Genomic DNA, 19,708 nt, shown 5'->3' with positions numbered 1-19,708 from the left:
CGAGCAGAAAACGGCGATGTCATCCATGTACAGGGAGGCCTTAACCTGCAGGCCCCTGCTGCCAGGAATAGTCACCCCTCTCAAGCTCGCATCCTTCCTGATGGACTTGGCAAATGGCTCTATGCAGCACACAAACAAGGCAGGAGAGAGAGAGCAGCCCTGCCTGACTCCAGATCTGACTGGGAAGCTATCTTGATTCCCACCCATTGATTGAGACTGCACTGACAATGTTGGTGTAGAGCAGTCTGATCCAATTTCAGATTCCCTCCCCAAAGCCCATTTTGGAGAGAACATCTCTCATATACTTGTGTGATATCATGTCAAAGGCTTTCTCCTGGCCCAGGCTGATCAGGCAGGTGTCCAACCCTCTGTCCTGCACATAGGCGATCGTTTCCCCGAGGAGTGCGAGACTCTCAGCAATCTTCCTGCCCAATACAGCACAGGTTTGGTCAGGGTGAATCACCGACCCCAGAGCAGACCTGACCCGGTTGGCGATTATCTTTGACAGAATTTTGTAAACCACATTCAACAGTGAGATTGGTCTCCAATTTTTGAGTTCCTCCCTCTCCCCTTCCGCTTGTAGATGAGAGTGATGATGCCTTTCCTCATGGATTCACTCATGGTACCTGCCCGAAGCATACTGACATACACCTCCAGCAGGTCCTGGCCAATCAAGCTCCACTCTTCTGAATCTGCTTTTTTTTGTGGTGCCAGATTTCCCTGGTGAGACCAAAACTAGAGTCCAACATGTGACACACCATTTTTAAATTAGTATTGAGCCTGAATTGCATCGATTTGCATCTCAGTAAGATCTTTGTCTCCTGATTGAGCATCCAAGATGGAATGAGAGTGAGTGTAACTGAGTATCTCATTGCTGTGCGCACGCACACACACACAACTTTCTCAAATTCAAATATAAATGGCAGCAGATTAATCGGTTGTCAAGGTTAAGCCTGATTTTGTCTTTACCTGTGGTTTGCACACACAGTGGTGATTAAATTTGAATCTATGTAATTTTTCTTCACCCCACTCTCTTCATGTAAAAAGCCATTGTAGCTCTCCATTTCCTCTCCAGCTCACGTTAATTTAAACCAGTAGCAGTGGTCAGTGTAGATCACTTACTCAGAGAGCTAATGTAACAGCCCAATTACAGAGACTTTACCGTTATATTTACTGATGCATAAACATTTGGAAGTGTCCTTTAAATTGTTGATTTTAATTTCTGTTGTTTTGATTCTCCTTGCTTTTCCTGTCCGTTGAAGATTCCTGGGTATTCTCAACTGTCAGCAATAATTTACAAATTGATCCTTCCTTATACAGGTATATGAACATGGATGGGGGGTGTGGTGATACAAATTTATTTGTTATGGAAAGGATTATTACTCATGGCAGGCTTCTCATTTTCTACCCTTTGAAGACTTGAAGTCATCTGAAGCTTTGTTGCTATGTCCTTACTCTCACCATGATCCATTCACCCATCATCTTTATGTTCGATTACGTCCCACCCAGCTGGCTCATCCCTCTCCAGTTCTGAAATTGCCAGTCCTTCAACACTTTGAGATATCTCCACTCCTCCAATTCTATCTCCTTGAGCATGCTGATTTTAATTACTCCGCTCTTAGCACAAGAACATTCAGCTGCCAAGGAATTAAGCTCAGTAGTCTCCTTCCTAAATTTTTCTACCTCTCTTACTCTCTTTCCTGCTTTTAGATAGTCTTTAAAACCTAACTCTTTGAGCAAGCCTTTGACCATCTGCCCCAATAACTTCTTATGTGTCTTTATTCTATGGCATCCCTGTGAAGTGCCTTGGAATGTTTTACTGTGCACAAGGCAGTAAATAAATGCGAGTTGTTATTGTAATTAGAGCCAAACTCTGATCTTGCCCTCACTGAAGTATATGTAGTGTCACTAGATAACGATCAGGAGGCAGAACCATGGCTAATTCTTTCCTTCCCTTGCCCAGGGGTTTAGGGCTAATTGCAGCATAAGTGCTGAGATTGGTTAACTATGGACAGAGCAATGATTCACTCTGGGACCTACCTGAATTTTACTGGTTGTCACAGCAACATGTGCAACATTTTCTTACCCGCCCATTGTGGGGTTGTGTCAGTAAGGTCTGATTGTAAAGTATCTCCGATGAGATCAACAAGTTTTGTCCTATCTCAAAAGAGAAAATAGTCAGTTGAACTATCAACTTTTGGCAGGGGTGTAAAATGAGCAATATTTCACATCAAGCCAATGCTGAAAGTTCCATCCCAATATCTTCAACTTAAGCTTGAGTTTCCTATTCTTGAACCATTGAGGTATCAGCCACAAAACATGGAGATGTTGCGACTGGTACCCCATGTAGGCCCATCCACTGTATGCTGCTCTTATTCCTGTTAATGCTGCACATCAGTGAACATCATGATCAGCACATGTTTCTGCAATAGCACCATGAATTTCATGTTTGTTGCAATTAGTAAAGCTGCTCCTTGGCAAATTGTGAGCCAAACTACAGAATAAAATCAATTCACATTGTATGTTTCCACAGAATTTCAAAAAAAAGAAACTGATTTTGGAGAATGTGCTGTTAGAGAGCTTGGGGGTAGACGATATGGAAAACATTTAGATCCAAATGCTCTAACGGTGAATGAAAATGAGTCCTCTCATTGCTAACTACAGAGACTCAAGTGATTTCTCATTATGTTATGTAACTATTCAGTTTATATCATGCAGATTCATTACACATGAGGGAATCACAAGACTACATTCTCAACATTCAGAAAATAATCAATGTTACAAATAGTTATATAAAAGTGGTGTGAAATCAGTAATGCATTCAGAAGCACATAGTAATTTGTGAAAGGCTGATGTGAAACTGACTGTGTTGCTATAATTATCTGTTGCAGAGTTGGTGGAATGAACAAGATTGTTATTCATACATATGTCAATGAGAATTCCTGGCAAGTGAAGATGAGACAGTAGAGACATTTCATGGCACATATGTTATCAAAGGGATTTTCAGCACAGTGACTCAGTTATAGAGTTAGATCACACAGATTATGACTTCATGCTTCGTAGGCAAATTAAGTTAATTCTTTATCATTAAAACAGATGTGATGGACTATATAGCAGTAAAATGTTTTGTTTCAGCAATGTGAGAGAAGCTAATCGTTACACACACTGTACTATAGACTATTGAAATAAGTGTTGCTTGAGTAGTAATGGCCTCAAAATGGGTTTGATTGATTAAATGTCGCTATTTTAAAATGGTTTAAAGTCACAGGTCGCTTTCCTATTCAAATTGTGTGTCCTATATGGTCCCAAAATATTATTTAAGATGCATTTTTGTGGAGACAGTTGCATTTTGTAATACGTTACATTTAGTTCCTTATGATATAATCACTTGTTTCTTGAATAACCTAAACATTTATGTCATATTTTTACCATTGCTGCAAAAGCTTTTCTTTCGTTTTCTCATTTATCACTGAATGTTACCATGTTTTCCTTTCTGCTGCAAAAAAAAGAAGTGACATTTGGAACTTCAAAAGCCTCACTGCATGTCAGCCCCTCAAAGGGTTAAAATTCCATGTCATCTGTTCGCACCTTGTGTGGGCTCACTTGTCAGTGGACAAACACTGCGGCTTGTCAGGTGCTGGCTGCACATAGCAGCATGCTTAGTGATACAGGACTAAAGAGGTCAACAGACATATCAGGTTTGTGACAGTTTCAAGGCAGACTACAGTTTGAATGGACTGAAGCACTTCATCTTCATTTAATCATGTTACAATGATGCAAACACCAAATTTATGGGAAATATGAAATAACATAGGATTACATAGGTCTAATGGCAGAGAGAAAGGCTACATAGGCCAACAATCTGTCCACGTTGGCCTTTATGTTCCACTCAATCCTCCTCTTGCTTTTCCCTCTACAAATTTACAGACCACATTTAACAGCTGTAATAGTGGCCTAGTCACCAGGTAACCTCACCATAGCCTTTCTGGAAGGCCCCATAACAATTCAAGCAGTTAACTGCTACTGCCAGGATACCTGTGCCTTTAACAATGAAGATTCAAGAGTTGTTCACCAATTAATAGAACAGCAATTCTTCAGTCCCTGCACAGCCATCAGGAGCAATGCCCACTTATAGCACTGCAGGAAACCCAGAGCATCAGCCATATGGGAGGCCTTAGAGTCATGGAAAATGGGATTGGGCAGGCTAAATTAATCAGTTCAGCCCAAATGAAGAAACAGAGTTGGGGTTGGGGTAGACCATTGGTGAGGGCAGGGATCCTTCAGTGGGTTTGGCCCTTTCCACTAGGGACCCTCCATGGACCACAAGCTGGCTGATTTGGGAAAAAAAAAACATTTCTGTGTCTATTGGGAGTGTCCTATCCATGTGACGTATGTTCCCTCATGGAAGGACAAAATCATGAAAGTACAAGTTTAGAAGGCCATGAAAGCCTCTCTCAAATCTTTCATGATTTGGAGATGCCGGTGTTGTACTGGGGCGTACAAACTTAAAAATCACACAACACCAGGTTGGACCTGTTGGACTATAACCTGGTGTTGTGTGATTTTTAACTCAAATCTTTCAAGTATGTTTTTACTCATCGAGCAGAGGCGACATCGCTTGAGCATGTTCTCAGGATGAAAGATGGTCATATATTCAGTGATTTTGTTTTATGTCGGGAAATAGCTGAAGCTAGACAACCAGTGGGATGTGCAAAACTCTGCTTCTGGGTTGCTTGAAAGTGCATCTTGCATTTTTGCCTCTTGGAGACACCACCAGATAAAAGAGGAAAATAGCATCTGTGATCTGGCTTGAGACACCATGATAATCAGGGGATGAAATGGCTTGGCTACAGGCATGAACACTGAACCACAACATGTTAAATATGATTTCTTAGGTGGCTCTGCTTGCAGAACTCACTTCTCATGGATTGGATACATCAACCATCAATCAAATGCATCATACGAAGCTACACCATCCCCAATGATTTGATTTGCAACACGTCCTATCATAGGTAGAAGGATGTGACTGGAATAGAATTGTTGGCAAAACTGAAACATAAGGGGTTCAAAAGTCATTAGCTCCACAGATATAAAACAGGCTGGGTCGTAAAATTCCAGTGGTGAATAGTTATTTTTCAGACTGGAGGCAAGTGTGCAGTGGAATGCCCTTGCAATTGGTGTTGGAAAGATTACACTTTTTGATATATATTAAGAACCGTGGGTATATTCTGAATTACTTGTAAGTTTTCAGATGACAAGAAACTTGGAAATGCAGTAAATAGTGAGGATGGCAGATTATGTTTTATACAGAGAAAGATGAAAATATTATTTTTTGCGGAAAAAATGAGGAGAAGCAATATGAATAAAATTGTATCATTTTAAAGGCATTCAGAAAGAGAAAGAATTAGAATTAGAGGGGTATGTGCACAAAACATTGAAATTGATGGGGCAGACTGATGAGGCTGTTGAAAAGGCACAAAGAATCCATACCCTTACGGATAGAGGAATATAATCTGAAAGCTGGGAAATTATGACAAACTAAAATGCAGTTTCGGCCTGAGTTGAGTATTATGGCTAGTTCTGGGCAGCAGATTTTAGGAAGAAAAGTAACAACTTGCAGAGGGTGCTGAGGCGATTTATTAGAGTGTTGTGACACTCTAATAAATCTTCAGTAATGTGAAAACACCACAGAACCTGATGTTATTTTCCATAGAGGAGAGAAGGTCAAAGGGAAATTTAATAAAGGTGTTCAGAATTATTTAGGATTTCAATGGTGTAATAAGGAGAAATTGTTATCAATAGCAGAAGTGTGAGTAAACAAACAACAGGGATTTCAGATAATTGGCAAAAGAACCAGAGACGACATGAGTACTTTCTTATGATTTGGAATGCACAATTAGAGAAGTTGCTGGAAGTGGATTCAATGCAAAATTGAAAAAAGGATAGACACTTACAGGGATAGGAGAAAAGAACAGTGGGACTAATTGACTTGACTTTTCAAAATGCTGACACTGCCCTGCTGGACCAAACAACCTCATACTAGGTCCTTCTATGAGTCTCTGAATGTTTGCCTGAAATGTTAGGTTCTGAAGCAAAGTAATCTGCACATGTTGAAATATTTTTGCTTACGTGAAGTCTGATCAGATATAAATTGCCAAAAGATATTGTAATGAGACTACAGTAGCTGTTATGATCAGGTGAGGACAAGTGAATTGGTTCCCCTCTTTATAAGCCCCTCAGTTGGCTGCAACAGAGTGTTCATTCTTTTTAGCATGCTGCTTTCTCACACTTCAATTAAGGCATAGCTTGTTGCTTCAGAGTTAAAGAACCAGATTTAATGTATTCTTGAATGAAATAAGGAGGAATTGGACTACATGAACAATAATAAAACACATGAAACCTACACCTAAACATCAAAGTTAAAAAAGATAATGTGCCTGGTGCAAACAAATAGTTAGGACCATCAGACCCTAGGGAAAAGGAACAGGAGTAGGCCATTCACCCCTCAAGCCTACTCCACCATTCAATAAGGACTAAGCTGATCCATCATTCCTCACGTCCATTTTCCTGACTTCTCCCTGTAATCCCTGATTTTCCCACTGATCGAGATTCTATCTCAGCCTTAAATACACTCAAGACTCTGTCCCTACGGAAGATATAGACTGTAAGGAAATAGATGGTGACATCTTGCAAAATGTCCATATTACAGAGGAGGAAGTGCTAAATGTCTTGAAATAGGTAAAGGTGGATAAATCCCCAGGACCTGATCAGGTGTACCCGAGAACTCTGTGGGAAGGTAGAGAAGTGATTGCTGGACCTCTTGCTGAGATATTTGTATCATCGATAGTCACAGGTGAGGTGCCGGAAGACTAGAGGTTGGCCAATGTGGTGCCACTGTTTACGAAGGGTGGTAAGGACAAGCCAGGGAACTACAGACCAATGAGCCTGACATCAGTGGTGGGCAAGTTGTTGGAGGGAGTCCTGAAGGACAGGATGTACATGTATTTGGCATAGGACTGATTAGCGATAGTCAACATGGCTTTGTGTGTGGCAAATCATGTCTCACAAACTTGATTGAGTTTTTTGAGGAAGTAACAAAGAGGATTGATGAGGGCAAAGCAGTAGATGTGATCTATATGGACTTCAGTAAGGCATTTGACAAGGTTCCCCATGGGAGACTGATTAGCAAGGGAGAATACAGGGAGAACTAGCCATTTGGATACAGAACTGGCTCAAAGGTAGAAAACAGAGGGTGGTGGTGGAGGGTTGTTTTTCAGACTGGAGGCCTGTGACCAGCGGAGTGCCTCAAGGATCGGTGCTGGGTCCCCTACTTTTTTTCACTTACATAAATGATTTGGATGTGAGCATAAGAGATACAGTTAGTAAGTTTGCAGATGACACACCAAAATTGGAGGTGTAGTGGACAGTAAAGAGGGTTAAAACTGAAAAAGTGTTGCTGGAAAAGCGTAGCAGGTCAGGCTGCATCCAAGGAGCAGGAGAATTGACGTTTCGGGAATGAGCCCTTCTACATTTCCTGCTCCTTGGATGCTGCGTGACCTGCTGCGCTTTTCCAGCAACACTTTTTCAGCTCTGATCTCCAGCATCTGCAGTCCTCACTTTCTCCTAGAAGATTTTAACCTACTGCGAATCCTCTTACAAGGATGCCTTCCTTGAAGAAGCTCTCTTCCTCCCTCTACATCTGCTGCTCCTTGGATGCTGCCTGACCTGCTGCGCTTTTCCAGCAACACTTTTTCAGCTCTGATCTCCAGCATCTGCAGTCCTCACTTTCTCCAGTGAAGAGGGTTACCTCAGATTGCAACAGGATCTTGACCAGATGGGCCAATGGACTGAAAAGTGGCAGATGGAGTTTAATTCAGATAAATGCGAGGTGCTGCATTTTGGGAAAGCAAATCTTAGCAGGACTTATACACTTAATTATAAGGTACTAGGGAGTGTTGCTGAACAAAGAGACCTTGGAGTGCAGGTTCACAGCTCCTTGAAAGTGGAGTCACAGGTAGATAAGATAGTGAAGAAGGTGTTTGGTATGCTTTCCTTTATTGGTCAGAGTATTGAGTACAGGAGTTGGGAGGTCATGTTGCGGCTGTACAGGACATTGGTTAGGTCACTGTTGGAATATTGCGTGAAATTCTGGTCTTCCTATCGGAAAGATGTTGTGAAATTTGAAAGGGTTCAGACAAGATTTACAAGGATGTTGCCAGGGTTGGAGGATTTGAGCTATAGGGAGAGGCTGAACAGGCTGGGGTTGGAACGTCGGGTGACCTTATAGAGGTTTACAAACTTTATGAGGGGCATGGATAGGGTAAATAGGTAAAGTCTTTTCCATGGGGTCAGGGAGTCCAGTACTAGAGGGCATAGGTTTAGGGTGCGAGAGGAAAGATATAAAAGAGACCTACGAGGCAACTGTTTCACTCAGAGGGTGGTACGGGTACGGAATGAGCTGCAAGAGGATGTAGTGGAGGCTGGTACAATTGCAACATTTAAGAGGCATTTGGGTGGGTATATGAATAGGAAAGGTATGGAGGGATATGGGTCAGGTGCTGGCAGGTGGGACTAGATTGGGTTGGGATATCTGGTCGGCATGGATAGGTCGGACCGAAGGTTCTGTTTCCATGCTGTACATCTCTATGGCTCTATAACTCTCTGTGGCAAGGTGTTCGAAAGACTTACAACCCTCTAAGAGAAGAAAGTTCTCCTCACCTCAGTCTTAATTTGGTGCCCCTTTGTTTTGAGACTATACTCTCTGGTCCTAGACTCTCCCAAGAGGGTAAACATCTTCTCAGTGCATACTCTGTCAAGCTCCTTAAGAATCATGCCTTTGGAGATCACCTCCAGTGAGAAAGGTCCTAACATATTTAACCTTTGCTCATAAGACAATCTCTCCATACCATGGATCATTCTCGTGAATCTTCTCTGAACTGTCTCCGATGAAATGATATCTTTCCTTAAACAGTTGATAATTATGCAGTTTAAAAGTATTTAAGCTAACTTACAAGAATATTAACTTAAGGGGAAAACCAGTATTGATCCTGTACGAGAGAGGTGTGTTGGTTGGTTGGTTAATGAACTCTTATAAGTATTTATGTTGTCATGGAGAATGCATCAGTTAACTGTCAGGCTTTGTTTCGCCAACATCATACCGTACTGCAAGGAAGTAAGGTGTTGTGATCTGTGGGAAAGATGACTAATAAGGCTTATTTTCCTGCTCCCTAGCAGATGTCTTTTGTAACTAATCATGAAATTGTATTAATAGTATATATGAAGAAATATGACTAATTGGCAGACTTGGAAACTTATATTTTTGACTTTTTTGAGATTCTGTATATCAGAATCTTTTCGCTTGGGCTTTTATATTGTGCTGCTCAGATCATCTCATATTGCCCTTCTGAAACCAACCCAACCTTCAAAAGGCAGTGGGTGTTGATGAATATTTCCAAAGGTTTCTTCTAATTCAGCCTGAAGCCAAAAGAAAAATCAAGAAAAAGACACATCTGGAAATTGAGTTGACATCCTGGGATATGCTGCCTTTACAACCTTGTGAAGATTCATTCTGGTTATGAAAGGGTGAACAAAATGGGTAACAAAAAAGATGAGGAAACTAAAGAAATAATCTAAAAATAAAAGCTTCAGTCAGCAAACGTTTAACTTATCTCAAAGAATTATACTTTTAAATAGTTTGCAAAACTGATGAATAATCTCTTAATGATTTACTGAGGACTTTATTGACAAACAATACTTGGCTTATTTATCTCTTACTACAGTTTAATTAGGCCGATATGTGACCTGACTTCTTGCATTGAAAAGTCACTTGTAAATCATGGCTCAATTACTGCAGCTTTATTAATGTGGGATGCCATGTACCGTAACAGTATCACGGTCACTATAATCTGGTTTGTGTTTCATCCGTACATGGACAAACTGTGTAGCTGCCAAACAGTTGCCCTTTGCTCCCCTTTAACACACAGATACAAATGCAGAACCTTGAACGCTGTAGCTAGTTATATCCTGTTATGTCATATATAATGCAACCAGTGGTTTGTGAGCGACAGAGCCAGAAGGCAGTATTCAATGGTGTACAATTTCAGCTTCATAGATACAGAATGGTTATCAGCTAAAAGGATAAATTTATGGGCAGGATATCCCACTTTAGTCACAGTCATCACAACAATTTAACAATTTGCGATCAACGTACTAATAGCTCATAATCTATGTACTGATTCTGGACAGATAAACTAAAAACATCAGAATTGAAATATTAAATTTAATCATTGAGGAGAAGATGCAAAAAATGATTATGGTTAGGTGGATTTATGACTACACTGGAGTTCAAGCTTATCATGGATAAGCAGGGAAGTGGGGTTGGGCCCAGAATCGGAATGGTCATGATCTTATTGAATCGCAAAATAGCTTGAGGGGCCGAATGGCCTTCGTTTGCTCCTAATTCGTACGTTCATGTTATTGTTACTGAATTTTGTTGTTTTCTTTTCTCCTTTAGGCTTCTCTGTGTACGATAAAGATAGAATTGCTCATCAACATTAATTGTAGGACATGGAACTAGACATGTAAAAGGGGTCATTTTCACCAAACAGAGGAAGACATTCTGTACACAAATAAGTAGCAGTCTGAAGAGTGGTTTAGATCTTGACATAGAAAGGTGAAGTTTGACAACTATTGTTTCTGAACCGTTAAGTTGGCATGAATTTTCCAATTGTAATGAAAGTCAATAATAACAGCAACTTGCATTCATATAGCACCTTTAATATAGAAAAATATCCAATGGCTATGATCCAAATTTGCAACTATTTAATTTTAAGGCCAATGTTGAACAACTGGAGCGACACACCTACAGGGAATTTTCAGATCTCTTCTACAATGTTCAGTCAGTATAGGTTCTAAGAAAGACTAGCATTTGAAAAGAATAGCAGAGTTAGAACTGATTTCTGAAACTAGTTTAACTTACACGCAGAAGTAAATAAGTTAAAATATGGCAACTTCATTGTCTTCTATATAATTGGTAACAATGCATGTACACATTGGTCTTCAAAGCTCTTTGAGAGCTTTGAGTGTAAAGACTATCCAGTAATCTGTTGAAACATGAATCTTCACCACTGTTCATCATGTCACAACAGCTATCAGGTAAATCTATATGTCACCATTCTCTTTCCTGGAAGGAAACTAAAGGTCGAGTGTAGTAGAGGAAAACCATTTGATAGCTTAACAAGAAGAATCTCTTGCCTCTAACAGGATGCAATTTATTGCATAATTGCAACTAAGTACAAGCTATACTAACACAGTAGGAATTGTGAGAAAGACCCAAATAGAGATCCAGAGCTGTATTCCCACACCCCTCCATCTATATACTTTTGGGCTCTCCCGCCCTCTCCAGTCCTGACAAAGAGTCTCAACCTAAAATGTTGACTTTCCTGCTCTTCGGATGCTGTGTTATCTGCTTTGTTTTTCCAGCTTCACATTTATTGATTCTGACTTCCAGCGTCGGCAGTCCTCACTGTCTCCATTCTTCTCTAAGTCTCCGACTTCACAAATGCAGGACATCTAGAAATGTTGCTTTTCTACCAGAATGCTTTCTCTTCAAACTTGGAAGATTGGTCAGTTTTGGGTTGAACCTTATTGATTTTAAAACCGTTCTTGACAGTATGAGGGCTGAAAGTGCCGAAAACCAGCAGGTCTGATATCAGCGAAATCAGCAGGTCCGATATCATCTATGGAGAGAAAGCACAGTTACATTTTGGGTCCAATGATCCTTCTTCAGAACTGATTATTGCTAGGAAAAGGTTGATAATACAGGATATATGCTAGAGAAGGGGTGAGAGGAGAGGGAAAGAGTAAAGATAAGTGGAGATGGAGCTCACATAAAGAGAAAAACAGTTAGACAGACAAAGGAATGGGTAAAGGTCAGCCTGAGAGAATGAATAGATGCTAATGGGAACTGTTACTGGCTGACAATGGGTTGGTTGACGTAGCAGTCCATGCAATGACACTGCCTAATGTGCAGGGATTGGTTAGGGAGATCGGAGAAGGTGCTCAGGCCCTGAAATTATTGAACTCAACATTGAATCCAGAAGGTTGCAGAGTTCCCAAGCGAAAAATGGGATGTTGCTTTCCAGTTTGCACTGAGTTTTGCTGGAGCACTGCAGCAAGCCTGAGACAGAGGTGTTGCCCGGAGAACACGGTGGTGTGTTGAAGTGGCAGACAGCTGGAATGTCAGAGTCTTCTTTGTGGACAAACGTAAGTGTTCTGCAAAGTGGTAGTCAGTCTGTGCTTCATCTCCCCAATGTAGAGGAGATCACATTGTGAGCAGTGAATAGAGTTGACTAGATTGAGTAGATAAATTGCTGCTTCACTGGAAGGTCTTTGTGGAGCCTTAGGTGGTGAGGTGGAGGGTGTTATACCTTCTGTGATTGCATGGAAAGGTGCTGTGGAAAGTGAGGCAGTGTTGTGATTGGAGGAGGAATAGATAAGGGTATCCCAGAGGGAATGGTCCCTGTAAAAGGCTGACACAAGGGGAGGGGAATATGTGTCTGGTGGTGGCATCTTGTGAAAGATAGTGGAAAAGGTGGCTAATAATCCTTTCGATGTAGATACTGGTGGGATGGTAGGTGAGGACAAGCGAGACCCTGTCACTGAGGTCACAGCTGAGGCCCTGTCAATCACCGCAGTAAGTTTGATGATCTAGAGGACAGCAAGTGATGGGAGGGAATGCAACTCCGGTGGATACTGTCAGCACTGGCCCACTGGTACCCTCGCCCCACCTTCTCCCTAGAGCCATTATGTACCGTTTCTCCTCACAAGACCCCAACATCCTTTGTTCACACGTTAAATAAGGAGACCCATCGCATTGAACTTCATCTCCAACTGTCTTCCCTATCCTCTGAACCCTGACATTACACCTTAATGTTGCCCACCCTACTCCTCTACACTGCCATCTGTGGAGCCCATGGTGTGGTCACTCTCAATACCTCCCATTTCACAACCTACAATGCCCTCTGATGCTATTCCACATCCTGCCTCCCATTCATCTTGAGTTTTCCCATCATCTTCATCATTCCCACCTCCATAAATGTCACTGTTCCCCCACTCCTCTTCTGCTGGGATAGCCCCATTCCTTTTGACAGTGATCACTCTCACTGCCCTTACAGATCCCGCTTCTAGCCTTGTTAATGAACAATGGATGGATAGCCAGGACTGTTTTTGTCCCAGATACCTGAGCAACTTCAACAAGTACCTTCTTGACATGACTGACCCAACTCTGAACCCTGTCTTCGCAGCTCTCCAGTTGACAATACACGACCCCCCTGACTGCTGCTGCAATCTCTACATGACTAAACGCTACCCAATTCCCAGTCTGTATTTAGACAATTTCCAGTTAATTTAATTAATGTTTTCATTTATGAAATGACACATCTTCAGTGGAAGTGGAACTCAATGCCAGATCTTCTGACTCAGGAGCAGGAACATAACTGCAAGTGCAAGTGACATTTATGGAGGTGGGAATGATGAAGATGATGGGAAAACTCAAGATGAATGTGAGGCAGTATGTGGAATAGCATCAGAGGGCATTGTAGGTTGTGAAATGGGAGGTATTGAGAGTGACCACTGCATGGATGTTGCAATCATGCAGGAAGGTGCTAAGTGTTCAAGTGCTCAGAGAGTAAGTAAATAGCCCTGAGATTCCCCCTTATCCAATCCATGAGCTGGGTTCCAGTCTATGAGCACATGTTCTCCCTATTGCATCCTTTTATCCTTAGTTGCTGCTGTACCATACAATTCAAGTCTGTGCCTCCCTCATGGCCTGGAAGTAGATTGGAGAGGTGCCATGATTATCATGAGAGGTTGGCAATTGTGGGATGTATACCATTGGTGGTCACGGATTGTGCTCTGAGATGCTGTTGGTGCTGGAAAGCATGGAGCTCCCTCACAGCCAACAGCGAGCTGAAGTCACCAGGGATTCCTGCTCTGAGAATCCTGCAGTACATTTGGTATGATAGGAAGCTGATTATTAATGAGGTGAGTTTAACAAGGTTCTTAACAAGCTATAATTCCCCCTTAACTGGCAAAATGCTACTGCCTAGTGAGACACTTACCTCACCGCTGGTCCAAAGCTAAAAAAGGGAATGAGATGCTCCCCATGTTCTGATAGGCATTACCAGACTTCTCATTCAATTCTGTTACAAAGGTCACTGTAGCCCGCATAGCTTCAATAAGATTTTACCCAAACAGTACTTGAGTTTGAAATGCTCATAATCTTTCAAGAGTATTTTCATATTTCCTTGCATTGCCATAGTCTCCAGGGCTTTGGGTTAAAAGCTGAAAAATGTGATTAGCATAGTCAGAGCTTTGTTGACTGAAGCAGACAAAATGGGCTGAATGGCTTCCTTCTATGCTGTAAACATCTACGTAAATGTGATAGATATCATTCTGGAGGCTATGAGGAAAACCCAAGTGGTCAGCTTTACTCTTTCAAGATCTTGAACTGTTCTCCCACCCAGTCCATATGGCATAATTATAGTGGAAGTCTAAGAGTTTGAAGCCTCTTAGACCCTTACGCAATTATCTTGCAGTTAATTTAATTAATGTTTTCATTTATGAAATGACACATCTTCAGTGGAAGTGGAACTCAATGCCAGATCTTCTGACTCAGGAGCAGGAACATAACTACTATCTGGTATTCTAATTCTAAGTACCACTCCAGCAACATGAACTCATATGTTAGGCTATGTTGCATTGTGCAAATGCTGTGCTTTGTGTGAGATGTAAAACCAAGGCCCTGTCTGCCTGCAGAGATCCAATTGCATTATTCTAAGAAGAACTGGGAATTCTTCCTGTCCTGACCAATATGTGTCCCTTAGTCCAACCTATAAAGCGGATTATAGGGTCATTAATTTCATTGCTGTTTGTGGGAACTTGCTGAAGACTTGAGAGAATCTGTCAGCCTTCCAACAAGTGTTCCAATCACTTCATTGTGTTCTAATGCAGCGTCTGTGTAGAGCCTCAGTTTTAAAAAAATAGTAACCCAAAAGATGAATTACATCCTTTACAGCATCTGATTAAGTTAGATCATGGTATGAAATGCAAGTGTAATTGCTGTTTAATTAACTAATCAACACGAGAGACCTGCTGTTTGGCCTGGTATTTAATCTTCGGTTTGCCTAGTGTGTTTCTCTAAATATTGTTCCTTTATGTAGAGTCAAAAGGCAAAATACATGTACAAGGGGATATTTAAAGCAAGGTTTTTTTTCCAACGTACATACCATCATTCCCCTAATATTCACGTAATTCATATCTTCTTCAGACTGCAATTCAACTATTGCAAACAGAATAAATGATAACAGTCTGTTAAATATATTAGTGGCAATGAAACTTAGCTCAAATGTGATTTATAGCCTTACGTTATATAATAGTGAAAAGAAGAAAGTTTAACACAAATTGCAGGTTTTTGCAGGTAGCAAAATTACCGATCATCTGAAAATCAACCCTAAGTTTTCAAAAGAAATTCCGGATATTCTGCATGTCATTCTCACATACTCCCTGAGTGTAAGATAGAGGAAATACATTAATGAGAAAGATTGGTAGTGTTAGAACGTAAACTCAATGGAGGCAGGAAGATAAGTGTGGTATTTTAAGTGTTTTCCCTGAGGCCCCATTCTGGAAGAAAAGGTAGGTCAGAAGCTTGAAGTATATGGCAAGGAAATCCAGATGAAACAATACTAAAGCTATACTAATTAGACTAATTGATGGGACTGATTTCTGTGTTTACTATCACCTGTTTTGCTTCAACAAGATAAGGCAAGGTGCAGAACTGAAGAAAACAATGTCATGTAAATTATTTTTAATATAATGTGTTAACTGTGTAGCTCAACAAAAAAAATTATTGTGTCTAAAATACTGCACTTGATGTTTTAATAATTTAAAGAACAGTTTTGAGCAAAAATACCCACAGTTGAATAAAGATTATAATCTTGGAATTTGTTGTAAGGAATTCAACAGGATGTCAGTGTACTACACAGGTAAATGTTTGGAATTTTTGAATTCTCCAAGGGCCAGAGAAGGTCACTGACCCAACGACCATAAAAGAAATTCAGCTCGGCCACCTCAAAGCAACAGTGTGTGGGAAAAACTCCTACTTTGTTGGGAGGTCAGGAGGTCACCAGAATGGCATCCTATTTGTCATTCAAAATCTCTTTAAGGATTATCCTTTCTTCATGACCAGGTTTGCAAATACCCCGTTTGTAAATATGAGAAGGAAGTGAATGGTTATACTGACTGTGATGTCTTTTGAACTACATGGCAGTCCTTATCAAAATACCTAGTTAAATGTGTGTGGAAAAATCTCATGGCCCTGTTAATGAAGTCCTAGTGGAGAACTGTCAGCTATAAACAAAGGAATTTATATAGGATGGTTCTATATTTGTTTTACACGCTAGCTCCTCAAGTTATTGCCCTGGTGTCTGCAAAAGCTATACCAAAACATTTTTTTTCATATTCTTTAATTGCCCATCTGTAGTGCATCCTCTGTAAAATGTGCTGATGTTGTACATTTTTTTTCAGGAACAGGAATTACATTGAACTCTAATTACATTCAATTTAGCATTGATTGATTTGAATAGAGTAAAAGGATTACATTTCTGTCATTATTGATTAACAGAGTATATCTTGTTGGGAAATATGGTATTAACATTATGTGGGAGTTATATATTGAGGTTGCCGAGGGAAAATTCTATAGGCTGGCACTATTCGTATTAGTTTACAGAGCAGCATCAAGGTGGTATCATAGTAGCCCCAGAATTCCCTCTCTCATAAATCAAAAACAAAATGCCTGTGTTTGCAGAGTAACCTCACCAATTACAGGTTGTGCAGTATTTTGTGAATGAGTTGGCTTTGTGAGGAAGTTCAATACTAAAGTGTAGCACAATTTCCTTGCAATTTTAACTCTGTTGAACTGTGACATTCTAGTTACACTGAAGGAAATCAAGACCTGACAGGAAGATGACAAATCCCAAACAGTTTAAAATTTATCTTCTGTAAATCCTTTGCTTTAATTTAACCTTTCCCGAATATGAGACACATGTTATTTTTTAAAAAGTGATTATGTGCATGTGTAGTACAGTTATGGGAACTTTACTTGCGGCCACAGGCAAATGTAACTTGTATATTTTTAAATTGGAAGGAAGTTAGATTATTGCCTTGGATGGATAATCTCTGATATTCCATTGGATGTATCCAATATCAAGTCCCAAGTGAGGGAGAGAAAATAAAAAAAATCCTAGGCAATGATCATACAGCTAGTAGATTTTTCCAAGTCAACATGTTTAGAGATGTTTACACCTCTGGGGGAAATGGGATTTGAACAAGGGCCTCCGAGCTCAGAGGTATTGACACTAACCACTGTACCACAGAGCCTCTAAAAGTCATCGTAGTTTCCTCATTTGGCCAATGCTTAGGGTCCTGTGTTTTCACTGCTGTGGCCCATGTTTGATACCCATTCAAGGAATAATTATATATTGGGTTCTTGGTGCTCAGTCGTAATGTCCCTCCCTCTGAACTAAGATCAACTCTCCAGTTGGTCCATTCAGTTGTGAAAAGTTCATGAAATAGAACAGGCATAAAAGGCTGAATGGCCTCCTTCAGTGCTGCCCCATGCTATAATCCTGCGAAGGGCAGAGGCTACAGGTAGGGATAGAAATTAACGAGAAAAATAAATCATTTCAAGATAAAATACTGCAAGTAGAGTTACTAGCATTAAAGTGAAGTGTAATCAGTTAGCCACAACTCACAAATGACAATAACATCTACCTAATATTCAAAATCATTCTTATTTCTCTATCTCACTCTTCTCTATCTCCTTGTTTGTTCTTCCTTCACAGACACCTGCACAATTCAATGCAAATTCACTGACTGATGGTATTCACTGATCTTTTCTTTAAGCTATTAAGAGAATCCTTGTTTCAAAGATCTTGTTCCTAGTTATTTTCTCAGCAAAATGAGCATATTTAAGCTGATAGACTTCAGCAAGACATAACAGGCCATTTCTTGTGAAGGTAAATATTCCACAAAAATTGGGGATATATTATGTTCAAACATAACTACACAAGTCAGATTTAAACCCCCAAAAATATTACTGGATACTCTGCACTTAAAGAAAACATCACAATGATTACTGGCTCATGAGATAGAAATTCCTGTGTGTAAACTATAGCTTATTGACAGGATTGTAAATAAATGACACTCATAGATATCTGTTTGAACAACCTTTAAAGTTGCAACTGGTATTGTTCAAAATTATAGTTAAAGCTGAAATATATTAACCTGGTTTGGCCACACCATCAGCAATGCTCGCAGACTGAACACATTCAATGCAGGAATTTCTGATTTGTTAACCAGGAATTCCTGAAGACAATGCTCTTTTAATGCCCTTGACTGGTTAGTAAAAAAAATACAAAGCTGGTTGGGGGTTGTTGGTCACTATACTCAAAAGATGGATTAGTTCTGCTTGGGGCGGAAGGGATTAAAGGACAGGAACAAAATAGTTTCTTAAGCCACTTTTACATGACAAGGTTGCATTCATTTAGATCAGGATGAGCATTTTAAAGTGTTCTTTGCTCCTGCTCAGTTTGTGCCCTCAGTAGTAGTGAGGAACTAGTTCCAGCACATGGCCTGTTATTGTTTTCTCTGTAGATGCTGACAGGAGATCCTATTTGGCTACTTACATTGCACTAATGCAAATATTTTCATTTTCAACTAATTCTAAATCTTGTGCCGTTATTAGGTTTTACTTGAAAGCAAGCCTAGAGTAAATGGCAAAATAGGATATTCCTGTAAATGTAAATGGATATTTCTCTTTATATTATGTTGGAGAGACAGATATGGTAACTAATTGTCTTTACAATACTTAATAAATGTTTATGGATGTTTTCTGGCAAAATTTTGATTTCATATTAATACGTTTCCAGGTAGATAAAGTTACTTGGTAACATGCTTGTGTAATATCTTGGGAGGTTTTACAATGATAAAGATGCTAAATGAATGCATTTTATTGTTGTAAAGGAATTGGCATAAGCTTAGTAGTCATTTGGTCTGTTATTATGAACTCAACAGATTGATGCTTACTAGATATATCTGCTAAAGAATTAGGGATAAGAATCAAAGAGACAAACTACCCACAGCAGTACCATGATTGCCAATGTAGATATTGTCTAATCATCCTGATCAGAGATGATATTACAGGCATCCCCATTCTTCAATTCATTCACAAGTTGATTTGTATGCAGGTCGAAACACAATGCAGGTCAGTATAAAATGGTCATTTGTAAGTACACTGAAATGTTCACATTCTGGATCAGTGGTGCTGGAAGAGCACAGCAATTCAGGCAGCATCCGGGGACAGGCAAAATCGACGTTTCGGGCAAAAGCCCTTCATCAGGAATAAAGGCAGAGAGCCTGAAGCGTGGAGAGATAAGCTAGAGGAGGGTGGGGGTGGGGAGAGAGTGGCATAGAGTACAATAGGTCAGTGGGGAAGGAGATGAAGGTGATAGGTCAGGGAGGAGAGGGTGGAGTGGATAGGTGGAAAAGGAGCTGGGCAGGTCGGACAAGTCCGGACAGGTCAGGGGATCGAGTTTCTGGAGGTTAGAAGCTAGGATGAGGTGGGGGAAGGGGAAATGAGGAAACTGTTGAA

The sequence above is a fragment of the Chiloscyllium plagiosum genome, chromosome 26 (genome assembly GCF_004010195.1).
Source record: "Chiloscyllium plagiosum isolate BGI_BamShark_2017 chromosome 26, ASM401019v2, whole genome shotgun sequence".
Taxonomy (NCBI): Eukaryota; Metazoa; Chordata; class Chondrichthyes; order Orectolobiformes; family Hemiscylliidae; genus Chiloscyllium; species Chiloscyllium plagiosum.
The sequence above is the reverse complement of the archived record's forward strand: the minus strand, read 5'-3'. Positions refer to the sequence as shown.